This window comes from Arachis hypogaea, chromosome 20 (genome assembly GCF_003086295.3).
Source record: "Arachis hypogaea cultivar Tifrunner chromosome 20, arahy.Tifrunner.gnm2.J5K5, whole genome shotgun sequence".
NCBI lineage: Eukaryota > Viridiplantae > Streptophyta > Magnoliopsida > Fabales > Fabaceae > Arachis > Arachis hypogaea.
The window spans coordinates 144,726,005-144,741,484 of record NC_092055.1 but is presented as its reverse complement, the minus strand read 5'-3'; the positions used below and the strand labels follow the sequence as shown (position 1 = coordinate 144,741,484).

The 15,480-nt window shown below is 29.9% G+C and overlaps 1 long non-coding RNA gene across 1 annotated transcript; it reads left to right on the top strand.

The window, feature by feature from the left end:
- Nucleotides 1-507: 507 nt before the first annotated feature.
- Nucleotides 508-2,206, top strand: LOC112735011 (uncharacterized). The gene is made up of 2 exons (XR_003168481.3): nt 508-1,073; nt 1,975-2,206. It is a non-coding gene; the product is annotated as an uncharacterized lncRNA (long non-coding RNA).
- Nucleotides 2,207-15,480: the final 13,274 nt, after the last annotated feature.

Below are 15,480 nucleotides of genomic sequence, written 5' to 3'. Positions count from 1 at the left end.
AACAATAGATATATCGGATGTTTATTTCACTAAGTGTACGGATGGTTATTTTAATATTAAAATTTAGATGGTTAATTTGGAGGTGTAGTGTGTTTTTATTTGATTGGTGGTTATTTATGTTGTTCAAAATGATTATTGTTTATCTAGCACTCTCCTTTTAAAAATCATGTTTATACATATCTCTCATTTTTAAACTTAAAAGATGAAACCCTTAATTCGAAGTGTTATTCAATATGATAAAGCATATTTTATAATATGTAATATTTTGAATAATAACTTAAAATTTTTAGTGTATAAAGCTAATGAATTTTAAGAAAGCAATAAACATATAATTAGAAAATTTAATGTAAAAATTATGAATTTTATGTAAGATATTGTTAAAAAAATAGTTTGATGGTTACATATGAAATTCATTAAAAAGAATTAGATATTGTTAGTTAATTATAAAAGAATTGAATTTCTTATTTGATATAGTATAAATAGATTTTGTGATTGATAGAGGTGACTGGCGACATTACTAAAATGTGAAATATGTTTGGGACAATGAACTCAGCAGCAAGATGCACGAGTCATCATAGTACAGTGCCCATGGAACTGGAATTATGTAACCGTTATAGATATCACAACACACAACAACAACAACAACAACGAAAGGTGGTGTCTCATGACTCATGTCATCTATGCTATCTCTGCCTTTTCATTTTCAAAACCAAACCAAACACATTGCCTCGATTTCCTCAAAAAAAAAAAGAAGAGAAAGGAACAACCCCTCTCTCTCTCTCTCTTTCTCTCTCTCTCTCTCTCTCTCTCTCTCTGCTGTGTTGTGTTTTCACTGTTTCTCTCTCTTTCTCTTTCTCTTTCTCTCCCTGGCTGGCTATATAATAAGTGTCAGGTTCCATTCTTCACTTGTTTGTGGTCTCAGCTAAGCTAAGCTTTCCTCTCTTTGCGCCAATTTCACTATTTTCATATTAAATGCACTCTCAAGAACCACAACCCCACTGCTGTTTCTATTCCTATGGCATTTTCCATTTCTCTCTCACCCATCTCCTCTTCATATGGTTTCTCCTACAAAGGTACCGTTTTTTTAACACCCATCTTCCTTTCTTCTCTTTTTTCCCCTTTTCAGTTCCTTGTTGCTTTTGGGGTGCTTGGAGATTTCTTCTCAAGAGGTTTTGATGGTCAAGCTAGAAACTTTTTTCTTTTCTTTTCAAATGATGTAATAAAAAAGCTTCTTTTTTTTATGTTTATGACAAGCATTGTTTCTGTGGTTCGAAGAATCTCATGAGATTAGTAGTTTAGTTCTACTTATTTAGTCATTAATTCTTGTATCTAACGCATGCATTTTTGTGTCTATGGAGTTATTCTACTTTATTGCTAGGGTCCTTCTCTGAGTAGTAGTAATAAATGAATGGAAATCGCTTTCACTTTTTAGGGTGTGAGATGCAGCAACTTTAAGTCTATTAACATATACGAAGCTTAAAGACAAATAGACAATTCAGCATTTTGAAATTTCTCATAATGGATGATGGAAACTGGTGAGAAGAATATTAATTAATTGATTCAGTGTTTCACTGTTATGCCTTTTGGGGTTAATATGTATAGTGTTTTCATTCATGATGTTCCCTCTAGAAGAGTTCATGAATTTGGCAACTGCTATATTTTGCCCATACTTCCATAAAGATTTTGCTTACACATTAAAATAAATACCAAAGATTTTGCTTATACTAGTACTTTCAGTTGTTGGGAAATTAGTAGTGCAATTAAACTAGGGAGCAACTGAATAGTATTCTTTAGCTATAAGAATGATACTGGTCTCAAAATTGTAGTAGATACAGCACTAAAACTTCATAAAATTAAATTGCAAACACACATGTAATTGTTGAATCAGTGAAGCTTCCTTGTCTGGCTTTGGTTTCTTTGCCCTGCCATTGGTTCATGTATGAACATTTGACTTAACTTTTAATGCATTTTCAGGTTTGGAAAGATTAATGGTGGCATTGCTTGAAGGGATTGGAATCATGGGTTAAACCCTTGAGTTTGAAATAGGGAATGAAGCCATTGGTCCTGGTAGTTTAATTAATTAATTAATTAAGATGTATTATATATTGAGTTCTCAATTTATATATATTATTATTTGATGTAGCAGGGAATTATCATTTGTTCTACATCAATTTGCTATAAATAGTGAACTCTCTTAACTTTTTCATCATCATTCCATCATTACAAAGCTAGCACACTAAGCTAGGTGTATGCAAATGCTAGTTACTAGCACCAAAGCCTCCATTAATTTGCGTATCTTATCAAGTGATGTCCAAATGTTAATGCTATCAACACATAAAAATCAAACCAAATTAAATCTCTTGTAATCTTCTGTCATTTGCATTGAGACCTAGAGTTTGCCAACTTGTAATAAGCTCTGAATGGAGCAAAAGACCAATTGACTCTTGTGCACAACATAGACTCTAGTATAGCCTCATTGCCTGGTTGCTTGGAAATCAAACTCCCCTTGCTTCTAGTTGTTGAACACTAATTTGGATCCAAATTAATCCATTCATCAAATCCAATCCAATCCGAAAATCAATTAAAACCGCACTAATTTGGATTTGATTGAATTCTATTTTTTGCAAACTGCTAGATCGGATCGGATTTCGAATCTATTTTTCATAACCGATCCAATTCAAACCGCACAATATACTCTAATATTATTATTTTATTATTATATTTACAATCATATTTATAACATGTTCAATTTGTTATATATTTTTATACTACGCATGTATTATTATTATAATTTTATTTTTATTGTTATGTTATCGTTGGTTTTTAAGATATTGTTGAGACTTGTTATATCATTATTGATTGGGCTTTTTTTTCAGAAATAAAATAAAAAAATTCATTTCTCCAAACACCATTTTGAACTTTAATTCCCAGATACGATTTTTTTTAGAGCAAGTTTGCCTCACCCACGACGAACTTTATAAAAATTAGAGTTTGTCTTAGCCTGGCGAACTCCCTTTCAAATATTTTAAACCCACGTTTTTAATCTATTATCATCATCTCCAAATAGTATATAGATCTACAAACAGTATATAAGAGTACACAAAAATACATAAACAATAAGCATGGTTTCTTCAAAAAAAATTTAATTATAAATTAAAAAAATAATGACAATGGCAACTATTATCATCATTTCCAGAAATACACAAGTACACTGGAATAAACCATATTCAATAAGAATTTTTTGTAATTATAAGACGGAATTTATTTTGCAAAGAACACAGCAAAATATTAGCAAATTGCATATTCCATTGCATACATATCATCGCTTTAAATTTGCAAAGAGAACACAGCAAACATATACATATCTTGGAAGAACAGTGAAATACAAGGGCCGCAGCCATACATGGGAACTTCCCTTTTGCAATCCATGTTTCAATGGAAATTGTAACAAAATCCTCCCTCATATCACCATCCATATTTTGCTTGTGTTTCAGGCTGCAAGAGAACAATTAATACATACAAATTAGCATGGTACCAATACAATGGAATTCCCATTGGAGTCGAGTAATATTTGAATCTGTAAACAGTAAAACACCAAGCACTATATCTATAATTTAAAATATTGTCCATCATCATCCCCATTAAATTTGTTTTCTAAGAGAGCCTTATGGCTTTTACTTGTCACAAGGAAGTTCAGAGTTTTCTCAAATAAGTTTTTCTTCTATATGCCAAAAGATCAGCCCTATATTGAGCTATTGACTACTCTCTTCTCTCTAATCATGTGTAATAGTTCCAATCGATTGAATAAAAAAATATACATATTGTGGTTGTGTAACACTTCTAATAGATTAAATTTAAAAAAAATTCATATGTCAATGGATTGTGTTACACTGTCAATCGATTTAATAAGAAAAAACACATATTTTATAGCGCAATTCAATTGATTGTCTAACACTTTTAATTGATTGAATTTTAAAAAAACACATATTACCATGCGAAATTTAATCAATATGATATACTTGCAATTGATTGAATTAAAAAAACGCGAAATTCAATCGATTGTGTTATACTTCCAATCGATTGAATTACCAATAAACATGATTTTACTAACTTTTACTGATATAACGGATTAAGGAATAAAAAATTTATTGATTCGCATTGTCAAAATATCTATAGAGGTCACACTTAATTGAAAATCTATTTTGTTGTTTTTGTTTTTAATTATTAATAAATATGATAGATGAATAATAAAATAATAATTTATAAAATAAAACATAAATTTTGTAATTAAATAATATAAACAAATTTATTCTGTAATTAAAATTAAATAATAACTATATGATAATTATTAAAAAATTTAAAAATTATATTTTATTATTATGATCATTTAACAATTCAAACGTTACGAGGTTATACAAAAAGAATTATAATATCTCATATCCAAAAGTACGTATTTATGGACATCTAATTCAATTTAATTTAACGGTGACAAACAACTTGTCGAAGCAAAATGTCAAGAGAATATATAAATGAAATCATACAAAAATGGAAGAACAATAAGATGAATATCGTCACAAATGATAAGAGTTAAGGTGTTCAAAAATTATATCTTGCGCAATCTTCAACAAGACAAGGTTACGATTGGATTGCTAAATGCACTCTTAATAGGCTTTGTTATGGTCTGTTGTTTCTTCAATATTAAATTTACATTGAGGTATATAAAGGAGCAATTTTAACGGGGTTTAGCCAACAATAAGTCAATAAACATTTTTAAATTGCATTCTATATTAATTAATTATTGTTAATTAGTGATTATTTAAATTTTATTTTTTAAAACATACAAAATTAATAATTATTAATTACCTCTTCTTATTTTAATTTACCTTTTATTATTTATTACGCAAACCTTAATTTCTCTTTTTAAAAAAACTTCGAAACTAAAAAAAAATACCAAAATATAATATAAAGAATCATCCAAATCTAAAAAAAACATACAAAATATAAGAAAAATTCATCCAAAACTAATAAAAAGAATCATCCCAATACTAAGAAAAAAAATACAAAACATAGGAAAAAGAATCCTCCAAAACTAATAAAAAGAATCATCCGAAATTTAAGAAAAAAAACATAAAAAACTAGTTAAAAGAATCATTCAAAACCAAATAGGAGAAGGAGAAGAAGAGCCACAGGGTGGCTAGTGACGACGTCTTGGACGGCGTTGTGTGGACGGTGGAGACTCGCGGTGGCACATTGCGAGGAGGAAGCCACGGAGGCTGCACATCGCCAGTGGGGGAGTCGCCATGGATCGAAGTAGTTGAACGCCCATCGCGAATGGGAGCTTGGCAGTGGTTGCGTCGCGATGGATGTAGAGCCATGGAGTGTAAATTCTGCACTGTCTAACGTGACGGATGGAGGCCGCGATGGTGTTTGGCAGTACAGATACGTCGGGATTATGATCCCGCGACGGTGGAGGCGGCTATGTCCAATGAAAAAGGACTGCGGCGGGATGCGAGGAAGAGGTCGTGCAGCGCGACGAAAGACGCGGCGGTGGTCGGTTGACGGCTCCGCCGAAAACTGCATAAAGACGGCGGGTTTGTGGAGGGAGAGATTTGATTGTTTCCAAATGAATGGAAAGGGATTAGGTTTTTTTATGAATTGTTTTTATTTTCTACTATAAATATGATTAGGATAAATTTAGATAGAATCTTTTTTGAATTTTGATTTTTAAATTTTTGTTTATTTATAAAATTTAAATTAGAGTAAAGAACAAGTAAGTCCCTAACCTTTTTTTCGCGAACATTTTCATCCCTCAAGATTTAAAAATACTTTTAAGTCCTTAATCTTTTTAAAAGTTGGACAAAAGAGTCCTTCCGTTCATATGGGTCCGTTGGAGCCAACAAAAAAGTCTAACGTGGTCCCATTATGCTGACTTGGCCTTATGGATACATACGTGGATGGAACTTTTTCAAAACGGGACAATTAAGCCTGCTGCTGCAAAACAACATCGTTTCAAGGCAACCCTAATCACGACGATGTTCCTTCTTGCTCTTCACCACACGCAGCTTCATCCTCCCTTTCACCATCACTATCTCCATTTTCATGAACCTCCAGCCATGATCGCCGACGAGCTCCGAACCGTTTGAAGAAACCCCAAAACCGTAAACTCATTTTCAAACTCTCTTCTTCCCTTCTCTTCTCCTCTGATTTGCACGTCGCCCTCCTCTCACCACCATCATATCCGAATCACCATCACCACCGCTTCATAGTTGTTGTTCAAACCCCAACAACCACCATCTTCCTCTTCCATTACCGAAATCACCACCCTCGTCGTCCCAGAACCACCGTAGCCTCCACCAACTGTGATGAAACCACCACACCAAACCGCCGTGGTCCTCTCTCTTCCCCTCCTCTTCATCGTCCCACATCATCGCTGCCTCTCACTGTTTCATCAGCAACAGTCCACGCTACCGCCGCGGCCTCCTTCATTTCCTTCTTCTATTTCTCTTTCTCCCCTTTCCCAGTTCTAGCTCACATTCTCACACACTCTCTCTCTTTCCCTTCACGAAAACGAAGAAAAAGAACAACCCCTATCACTCTCCAACCACCATCTTCATCAACATTATCGCTGGCCATTTGTCTCGCCTCTGGTGATCACATGTCTTCCATCATAGAACCACCACTTGTTGCCTTCCTCTCCCTTTGGCCCTCACCTAATCTCCCTCTAGCTCACCCTCTCTCTTACTGCAAAATCGTAAAACCACAAAATGCTATTTTTTTTGTAGTGCAAAGACTTATTTGTCCTTTATTTTTTTGGGGGACATACCACAATAGCACTATAACAGACACATAGCTCCGTAACAAATACGTGGACGCTACTTCACCCATCTCCGTTTGTTCTTCGAGAGGCAAATGGATGAAGGATCTATCTGTCCACTGTTTGTAAAATTCAAAAATTTAAAAATTTTTTAAATTTTGAAGAACAAAAATATTCGCGAGACAAAAGGTTAAAGACTTATTTGTCTATTACTCTTTAAATTATAATAGAGTTGGCTTATATTGACTTGTAAGGGAGTTGTTTTTCTGTAATTTTCCATAAAGAAAAGAAGAAAACTAGCAAAAGGAAATGATGGAAACTAAATTCTCAATCAAACTTATTCTGAGGATGACCAAATAAAAAATTGTATTCATTTGATTAAGATGTATTTAAATGCAAGTCACACGTGAGAATTTGCATATGCTTTACTTATATCCATAGACACACAAATCTACCAACCTTCAAATTTAAACTATAAAAAATGTGCAAATAAATAAAATGCCTAAAGAGTATTTCAACTAGGGATCATCTCTTCCTTCCATTCAAAACATGGTCATATTATTATAATCTTTGTCAAATAAACTAAGCTGTCCCAATCTGGGTGTAATTTTACTGCCTGGGGATTGAGGAGATAGCATTTCAAGTTCCTTCAGCCTTTTATCTTTCTCATCAGCAATTATCTTCATCTACAAAACAAAACCCATCAGAGTCTCAAAGATTTAAAAGAAACGACAACCTCGTTATGAAGTTAATACAAGAACAAAACAAAACCTTTTCTAATCCAATGGCAATTTCTCTTTCTATGTTTTCCTGTCTCTTAGACTCTTTCTCAGCAGCTTTAGTTTGGGCCTCAATCCTAGCTCGCTCTATTATGCAGCAGTATCATATAGAACATAATCAGTAAAACCCTATGATGCACAGACACTTACACGGATACGGGACACGACACGGGACATATGTGAATTTTAAAATTTTATAAGACACGGGGACATACATACATATAAAATATAAAGTATTTTTTAGATAAATTGTAATGATATTTTAATATTTTATTGATATTAAAATATAAATTTTATTAATTATTTTTAATATTTTATTTTAATTATATCAAGTATTTAAAATATTTTTTTATAAATAATAATATATACTATATCTAAATTTATTTCAAGAATATATGTTAGGAATAAAACTGGACATGCTGACACGTTATGGTATTTAGATGTGTCCAAGCGTGTCTAGAGAAGAATTTTTTACTTTTATTAAGATACGGTTGGACACAGCAAATGCTTGTCGAACGAATGTCAATGAGTATCGTGTTCGAAATGTGTCCGACACGTGGACACCGCAATTCAGCAAAGTGTCTGTGCTTCATAAATTAAACCGAATCGGCAATAAAGTTACATGTAGAAAATCTCATCTCACCATCAGAATCAGCATCAGATTTCTTCTGTAAATGTGAGTTGCGACGACCTTGTCTTTCCTGGAATGACATTCAAAGTTTCTTCTTAAAATCTAATAGAAGAGCCAGAGTTTTAAGTTCACTAATGACAAGAGAATTGTTAATACCAGTTTATCAGCACCAGATTTGTGTATGCGTCCTCTTGATCCTTGGTTATGTTTAAATCAATGTAAAAATGTAAGTTAGTTACTCAAATTTAAACCCCTCTCTACAGCATACACAGAGCTAGAGAATAATACAAACTATAACGGGTAAATAGTCAAATTAGTTCCTGAAAGATATTCTTCAAATTCATTCCTGAAAGATTTTTTAAATCAAATTGGTCCTTCAAAGATTGTAAATTAATCATGTTTGTCCCCCAGTCACTCTATTAACATTTTTCTTCAAAGATTGATATTGTAAAATGTTAATTTGCAACATATACAATATCTGATATATCTAATTGAATATTGACCAAATATGTTTATGAAAATTTATTAATTTTTAGTCATTTTTTTCAATTACAAAAATCCTAATCCTAATATGACCTAGTGACTAAATTGATAGATTTTCGTAAACATATTTAGTCAACGTCTAATTGAACATGTTATGTGTCATGTATGCTATTAATTAACATTTCACATTATCAATCGTTGACGAAAATCGTGAATGGAGTAACTGAAGGACAGGTACTAGAGTAGTTGTGTTAGAGTAATAATAAGTAGTTGAGAGTTAGTAGTGGGTAGCTAAATATTTATGAAGTTAGTTTAAAATATCCTTATAAATAGCATGACTCTTTATCATCTAAACAACAACTTTAATACATATCTTTTATTTTCTTACCTTTATTTTCTTGTTAACAGGTATGATCAATTCATAATCTTTGAAAAACCAATTTGATTGAAAAAATCTTTTAAGAACGAATTTAAAAAATATCTTATTATCTTTCATGAATTAATTTGACTATCAACCCAAACTATAACCATGATGTTATGTACCTTTGTGCATGCCTCTCGGAATCATTCTGAAGGTAGCAATAAAAGTTGGTGTGTAACAAATCTACAAGCAAAATTTAATGATTTTGTTAAGTCAATTTCAAAGAAATATGTTATGCATTGTGCAGTCTTGCATGTTCCATATAATGCTTATTTCAATGGCAGAAAACGGTCCTTACTCTCGCAAGTCTTTGAGGTGGGTTGTTGGACAAGGTATCATTTTCTTGATTCATACTTTTTTCAAAATCTTGTTCACACTTCAAACTTCTCTCAAACTCTTCCCAGTTACCCTCAAATATTTGGCTGAGCTCCATTGCAATTTTATAAACTTCGTCACCTCGGGGATAGTATATCATGGAGTTACAGAAGGTCAATCTGACATCAGCCACAAAATCCTCCATGAAAGAATAGCTATTTGACTCGAGCTTGTATTTAATTGTGCCTAAATCCATGGGATGTGTTATGATATCAAAATAATCAGGGATTTGGAACAAAATAGGATCCACTGGCTGATTGAAAAGCCATCCATGTTTGTGAGAGGACAAAACATTGAGAATGGTAGAACATTGGCGAGATGCTTTCAAATCCATAGTCCTCCTCATCTTCTGCTTCTTTTCCTTTTGGCACTCCGTATCCTCTGCTCTTCTCTTAAAGGATGCAACTGCTTCAATGTCAGTCATTCTCACGAATTTGTTCACAACCTACAAAAAATTCCGAGTCTTTAAAAGTGCTTATACCAAGAAACATGAAACCTAAATTTTACACAATTGCTAAGCACAACAAATCTTGAGAAAAAATTCACAGCAAGTAGATCGAAAGTAAGAAAAAAAAATAAGGAAGAAAGACAGAAATAGAAGAATTTGATGTAAGGGTTCAACAAAGCTTGAATCTTGTTAGCAAAAGCAACTTTGATCTTCGAAGATATAAGAATTGCAAAAGAGTGCTGGCGCGCCAAAAAGAAAACTGTTTTAGGAGTTTGTTGAAGTCGTCACTTCATTCTCTCACTCTCTTTATATACTACTTTACTTTATCTTATCTAATCTAATCTAATTATTATTGTTAGGACATCTTCAATACTTAATTGAATTAATCTCTACCTACAAATTATTTAACCAAACAAATTTAATAAATCATTTACACTTACACGCTTTTCCTGCTATACGTTCCTTTTCTTCTTTGTGAAAGAATAGGAAAAAAAAAAAGAAAAGATGAAGAAATTTTTATTGATTGTTGATTGATTGAATTATGAAAGTAAAACTAAATATATATAGAACATTACCTACGAAAAATAAAAGTAAAGAAAAGATAACATAAAAAGATAACATAAAAATAAGATAAGATAATAAAGATTAAATTTATTAGGTTGAATTTGTGGGCCGTGAACCTTTTTTATTATTGTCATGGGTTAAAGTGGAAGAATGCTTTAATATTCTTCTTCTTCTTCTTTTTCTTGTCGTTCCTTCGTCTTCTTCTTCTTCTCATTCTTTTTCGTTAGAGAAAAAGATAAATAGGTTCGTAACATTTTTTTCCGCAGACATTTTCGTCCCTGACCATTGAAAAATACTTTTAAGTCTTTGACGTCCTTAAAAGTTGGACGGATTAGTCCCTCCGTCCAAATGCATACAAAAAAGTCTGATGTGGCTCCCGTAGTGCTTGTCACGCGTACGCGTTGGCTACGCATACGCATCGCCATGAATTCAGCAAATCCTCATTTCTTTATGAATTCTCCACTTTGCATGCTTTTTTTTTCTATTTCTTTAAAGTCATTCTTGACTTCAAAACTTTAAATCACCCAAACAAACATATCAAGACATCGAATGGAAGAAAAGTAAATTAATAAAGCAAATAGAATTATCATTTTTTAAATAAAGAGTTAAAATTTATTTAATAAACAAATAGTACAATACTTCTTTTATTCAATAAAAAATATTTAAATATAAACAGTATGAATAATTCAAACTTAAAAGTACGTGCATAATAAATTTGAGGAAAAGTAGTTACATGACATCCACACTAATAATCAACTTAAAAGTGATGAGAACAAATTTAATTTGTATATATATAAAATATAATAAATAAATTGAATTACCAAAAGACAAATGAGAGAAGAGAGGACGATAGTGGTGAAGCGACCAAGATATGAATCAGCAATGAAGTTACCCAACAAAGGGAAGAGTAACAAAACACCATTCCAAGTGTTTATATTCTTTGTAGCTTCACTTAGAGACTCATCAAGCTCATTTGTTAAGTATGTTATCAAATGCGCACGTAATCTTGTTATAGCAAATGACTCTGCAGATTCCACAACTGTTGCAATATATATTCCACACACATTATTTCTTATTGCATTGTAAATTTTCTTTTCTCTCATTCGATATCTTGATATGTTTGTTTGAGTAATTTAAAGTTTTGAAGGCAAGAATAACTGAAAAGAAATGGAAAAAAAGCATGCAAAATAGAGAATTTATAAAGAAAAGAGAATTTACTGAATTCATGACGACGCGTACGCGTGAGAGGAAAGTCTTCTAGGTGATGCGTACGTGTGACCCACGCATCCGCGTGTGACCTCCACATGACAAGCACGTCAGACTTTTTCGTTGGGTCTAACGGAGGCATTTGGACGGAGGGACTGATCCGTCCAACTTTTAAAGACGTCAGTGACTTAAAAGTATTTTTCAATGGTCAGATACGAAAATGTCCGCGAAAAAAAAGGCCAGGGATCTATTTGTCATTTTCTCTTTTCGTTATTTTTTTCTTTTGTTATCTTCGTCACCAACACCACCTCTTTCTCCTCCTCTTCTTCCTCTTTCTTTTCTCATTGAACTTTTTTCTCCTCCTTCTCTTTTCTCCTTCTCCTCCATCATCTTCATCATCATGATTATCATCGTTATAATTATTGTCGTCTTCTTATACGTATCGTCATTATGCTATCGTCGTTATTATCGTTATCATAGAATTTTTGTCATAGAATTTTCTCAAGTTTATTTTTATTTTACTTTTTTTAACAAGAATAAAAATAAAAAAATCAAACAAAGAAAAAGAAACACATAATACCGCAAATTACTTATAAGTGAATAAACTTACATTCATTTAACTAAAAAAAATAATAAAAAATACAACATTAAAAAAATATTTCTGTGTATTTTTAGCAAATTTCGGTGTAAAATTAAAATATTTTTTATGTATTGTTAAGAAATTTCGGTGTATTTGTAGTGATAAGTTTTACATAATTCAAAATTCTTCCTCTTTCTCTTTCTAGTTCATTCTTCTCATCTTTTGTTGCTTCTTCTTCTTCTTTTTTCATCATCATCTTTTTTTTTTTCTCATTGATCTTTTCCTTCTTGTTTTACCTTCTCAAGTTTCTTTTTGTTTTACTCTCTTAATAAGAATAAAAACAAAAATCAAACAAAGAAGAAACACATAATGTTGCAAAATTACTTGAAAGAGTATGAACCTACATTCATTCAACTAAAAGAAAGAAAGAAAAGAAGAAGAAAAAAATGCAGCAATAAAGAAAATATTTCTATGTATTTATAGTAAATTTCGGTATAAAACTAAGATATTTTTGTATATTGTTAAGAAATTTCGATGTATTTGTACTAATAAGTTCTACATAATTTAAAACTCTTCCTCTTCCTCCTCCTCATCATCTTCTGCTACTTTTTCTTCTTATTTTTTTATCATTATTATCATCTTCTTTTTTTCTTATTCATCTTTTTCTTCTTGTTTTACCTTCTCAAATTTTTTCTTGTTTTACTCTCTTAACAAGAATAAAAACACAAAAAAATCAAACAAAGAAGAAGAAGAAACGTATAATGCTACAAAATTACTTAAAAAAATAAACCTACATTCATTCAACTAAAAAAAAGGAAAAAAGGAAAAAAACAACATTAAAGAAATATTTTTGTGTATTTGCAGCAAATTTCGGTATAAAATTAAGACATTTTTATGTATTGTTAAGAATTTTCGGTGTATTTATATTGATAAATTTTGTATAATTCAAAATTCTTCCATTTCCTCATCCTTATCTTCTACTGCTTCTTCATCATCTTATTATTTCATTTTTTCATCATTCTTTTTGAGAGAAAAAAATTAAACAAAGAAAAAATACATAATGTTTGCAAAATCAATAAAAAGAAGAGGAAAAAAGAAATGCAGCAATAATAGTAGTAATAAAAAGAATTATGAAGAGGATGAAATACGTGAAGAAAAAGAAGGAACCGAAGAAAAAGAAAAAAAGAGAAGTAGGAAGAATGCGAAATACACATGTTGGAGAAGGAATGACGTAATTTCATGTGCTCGTTATGTAAGTGGGTTTTGTTGGATTATAATTCACTCGTTTGGACTTATTTGCCAACAAAATTTGTATGTGTACCAGGATTGTACTTAATTTTAATTTAATTTTATTTTAGATTTTATAAAATACTATATAAGTATTTATAAGATTAGTGCTTATTTGGGCGTAAGTTAATAAAAAAAATAATTTTTTCAGTGAAAAATACATTTTTTTAATGGTATTTTTAGTAATAAAATTTAAAATATTAAAAAATAAAAAAATTTTGATAAACTATTTTTTTTCTTAAAAAAATATTTTTCACATAATAAATATACAAAAAGTACTTTTATATTGTTATACCCAAATATAATTAATAGATAAAAAGATTTTTTTGCATAAAATATCCAATCATTAAATTATTTTTACTTTTCTATAAGATCTTTTAAAAAAGATAATTAAAGAAAAATCTTTCTTAAAAATGAGTTCGAACAAGCTTTTAATATTATTATAAAAATTGATTTAAGATTTAATATGAAATTTGTCACTTCAATTTTTAATCTCATTTCAATTTAAATTTTAAATTATTTGTAATTATTTAAAATAATTTTAATTAAATTGTAAACATTTAATTAAAATAAAAAATAAAGTTACAAATTAATAATTATATACTATATTTAAAAAATATTACACTAATAAAAATAGACTTTAAACATTAACTAATTAAAAACAACAATATTAAAAAAATTACATATTTAAAAATAAAACACATTACATATTTAAAATATTACATAAATAAAATAATAACAAAGATAACATAATAGAAAAATTAAAACTTTATGGATGTGAAGATTGAAAATTTTATACATTTGGATTGAAAAAAATACAGGAGTACAAATTGAGTATAGCTTATTTATTTAAGTATATTTTAATTGAGTTTTTATTATAATATTAATGTTACGACATTTATTTAATGAGTTTAATAGATTAATAAAATAATATAATTTCTTTTTATTAATATTAGTATTATTTTAAAATTAGTATTCAGTACAAAATTTAATTTTAAATTAATTTAATTACTGTAAAAGTAAAAAATAATATCTAAAAAGTATTATACTCTAATGATTATGACTTTATTTGACAACTATTACTCACTTACGTTTTTTTTTTTACTTTTTGTCGCTAAATTTTGTGATATCTAATTTTTATACGTACTTTTGTCATTTTATCAATTTAATATGAAAAACAGACAAAATAAAGATATGCATTTTCAAGTTTCTGAACAAATATTTTCATTAGAGGTCTTTAAAAATATAATCTCATCTAATAAAATTAGTTTCAAATGGCAAACTTTTAATTGAATTGGAATGGATAGTAATTTTTCCAAGCATGTTGGTTGAATTGATTATGGATTTACCTTTTAAAAAGATGAAATCAAATTTAAACTACAAATTATAGGGAATGAATTTTTTTAATTGTTAAAAAAAATTAAGAATGTAAAGTGTGATTTCTAACCTTTTATTGCTCTCTCTCTTATATTTATTCTTGGTGTCATTTATAAAATTAATAGTAAAAGATCACTACATTTTATTCCTTCGATTGTTAAAAAAAATTAAAATCCATTCTCCAAATTATGCAATCAAAACTAGTTAACAATAATAACTGCCCATAAACACGTAATATTAAAAAAATATATAACGACTAAAATGTTTTTTTTTTTTAATTTATAGCCGGCTCAAATATATTTTAACTTAAAGATTAAAAAAAACAGAAATACTTTGAATTTAAGTAATTTCATTCATAAGTCTATTAAAGTGATTTAGAATCACCCGTTATTTATAACAGATTTTTAATGTAAATCTTTTCATGTTCGTTCCTCTTCAACGTAAATCTTTCTTTCTTTTTCGTTTTTTCTGTGTTTTTTATGATTATTGTCTCTTTCTCTTTAGATTTTTGTTTT